This window comes from Nicotiana attenuata, unplaced genomic scaffold (genome assembly GCF_001879085.1).
Source record: "Nicotiana attenuata strain UT unplaced genomic scaffold, NIATTr2, whole genome shotgun sequence".
Classification (NCBI taxonomy): Eukaryota; Viridiplantae; Streptophyta; class Magnoliopsida; order Solanales; family Solanaceae; genus Nicotiana; species Nicotiana attenuata.
This window is the reverse complement of record NW_017673081.1, coordinates 82,352-85,381: the sequence shown is the minus strand read 5'-3', so window position 1 is coordinate 85,381 and position 3,030 is coordinate 82,352.

Genomic DNA, 3,030 nt, shown 5'->3' with positions numbered 1-3,030 from the left:
CTAATTGAGTTTTTATGCTTTGCAGGAGCTACTCCGAGTTTGGAGGAGAATATAGAGTGTTTTGGGGTCAAAAATGAAGATACAAGGCCAATCGAGAAGAGCCCGGATGAAAATGAGCAAGAAAAGGCAAAGAAAAACTGGGCAATAGCCCACCGCGACCGCGGTCAGGCCGCGGCTAGAACGCGGCGAAAGAAAGCGGAAAACAGAATAGTTGTAAATCACCGCGGTCGTGCCGCGGTTGTCCCGCGACCGCAGTCGATCTGGAGAAGGCCAAGAAGTTTAAGGGCTAAAGTGTAAAGCATGGGAAACTTATCCTAACCCTATATAAACTCAATAAACTCGCCTAAGTGAAGAGGAAGCTTGTTTTAGCCTCAATTAGAGGCAATAACAAGTGTGATGAGATCAAGACACCATTAGAGTTTTTCATTCTTCTTCTTGTTATCATTATCTTGTGAATTATGAATGATTTTATGGTTTTATCTTGTTTTACTATGAGTAGCTAAACATTTAGTCTAGGGTTGACGGAACCAATTGTTAGATGAAGTTTTGACTCAGTTTGTTATAATCGAGCCGGGTTTATTATATAATTGTTCAACTATGTTTTGTATGGTGATTAATTGAATGGGCCCTTGATTAATTGTGTCTAGTTGCCTTGTGTTGCTTGAGAAAGAATACTAGGTTAGATTGTTGTTGAACAACACAACTTTTGGGTAATTGAAGAGATTCATTACTTGAATTTAAAAGTGGGGTTAGAAATAACGAAACTTTGGTGGGATAATTCAGAGCTGCATAAATTATCAGCTAGAGTAGTTCGAGAGAATTCTCTAGTAAATTATCGTAGTTGATCGAGAGATAATTGCGGTAACCCATAGCTTATAATCCTCATAGAGTATTATGACGAGATTATAGAAAAAGAGTTAATAATTAAACTAGCAATTGGGGAAATCAATACCCTAGATCTTTTTATCATTGAATTATCTTTAATTTGGAATATTGTTAGTTTTAATATCCTTTCACTTTAGTTAAACAAATCCCAATATTTATTGATAAAAATCTTGCATTCAGAAATTGTTTGAGCTTGTACTAGCATCACTAAGAGTTGTAATAGATAGGTTAGTTCCCTGAGGATTCTACTCCGGACTTGTAAACCGGATTATATTTTCAACGACCGCTTTGTCTTTTATAAGGCATAGTTGGGCGTGATCAAATTTTGGCCCCGTTGCCGGGAACGATGTTATTTATTGCAACTTAGAAGTAGTGCTAGAATTATTAGTTTAGATCAATTTTCACCGGTGTTAAATAATATTTCATTGAAATTATCACGTTTGAACTCTTGTGTGATTCAGGTGTATGCCTAGAAATTCTTCGAGGACTGGTGAACTGCTTGAAGGACTCTCAGACCCCGAGAAAACATTCAGGGCATTAAACCGTGCCAACAAGAAGAACAAACAATCACAACAAGCACACTAACTCGTAACTGAAATGGACAACAGGGAAAACATCAATGTGCCAAACGAAGCAGTGGTGGCACCTCTTGTGCCAGAAGCTGCACTTTATGATTGGGCAAGCCAACAGCTGACAACCTGGCCACCGCCATTGCTGTGCCCCAAATACAAGCGGAGACATTCCAGATTACCAACAACATACTGCATCTTTTGCAGAATAAGGGATTGTTCTCCGGGTCACACATTGAAGACCCTCAACAACACCTGAAAATTTTTCTGTCAATTTGTGTGACCCAATGGCAGCCAAATGTGACTCCAGAAGTCATCAAGCTGTTACTGTTCTCGTTCTCTGTGCTTGGGGAAGCTCAGACTTGGCTAAATTCACTCCCAATAAATTCCATTGCCACTTGGGAGGAATTAGTCAAGCAGTTGCTGAACAAGTTTTACCCACCCAATAAGACTGCAAGACAGATTGATGAGATATTGCAGTACAAGCAGCAGCCCACTATGACCTTGCAGGAAACTTGGGAAAGATTCAAAGGGATGCTAGTGAAGTGTCCTCACCATGGTATTCCAGACCAGATGCTCGGCCAGAGATTCTACATAGGATTAGCAGACAATTTAAAAGCCAATGTAGATGCTTCAGCTGGGGGTGCATTCCTGAGCAAGACATTCATAGAGTGTAAAATCCTTCTTGACAAGATGGCCCAAAATTCNTACATGTTTGCACTGGTTGCATGCAGAGAACATAGCCACACTCATGACTCAGATGAGTATATTGACAAAGAAGATTGATGAGATGGGTACAAAGCAAGTGCATATCGTTGACACAACAAATGGAGGACTGTGTACACCTTGCATTAATCAATCTTATGTGTGTTCATGGAGTGGAGAAGGTGACAACCAAGGGTTAAGAGAGGATATGAATTATGTCAACAACTTTAGGGGTCATAGGCAAGGAGGACAACAATGGGCACCAACACCCAACCAGCAGTACAGACCGAACATGCCACAACCTGGAGGTATGCGACCCCAAGGCCAAATGGTGCCATATTAGAGACAACAAGGCTATCAACAGCAGCACAAGCAACAGTTGACATATCAGCCACCTCATCAGCAACATGACAGCAACATGGTAGAAATCAGGGATATGCTGCAACAGCTCATTGGAACAAATGGTAAGATGCAGGAAAAGTTGGCAGTGCATGACTTAGCAATTAAGGGTATTGAAACTCAACTGGGGCATCTATCCATGGACTTGAATAACCGCCCCCAGGTAACATTGCCAGCCGACACGAACATTAACCCCAAGGAGCAAAACCCGAATCAACTGATGGCAGTAAGTCTCTGGAATGGGAGAGATTTAGACAAAGAGCAAGAAGTTGCTCAATCCAGAAGAGAGACTACACCAGCCACTCCAGTTCCAGTAGAGATAGATGAATCAGCAGAACTCACTAAAGTGGTGGTTGAAAAGGCTCAGGTTGATAAGGGTAAGGCTAAAGAAAATGAACAAGTTGCAGAACAGGTGGTACCTCTTGTGCCACAAAATTCCAACAAAGAACAGCCAGCAAGCAGTGAATAAAGA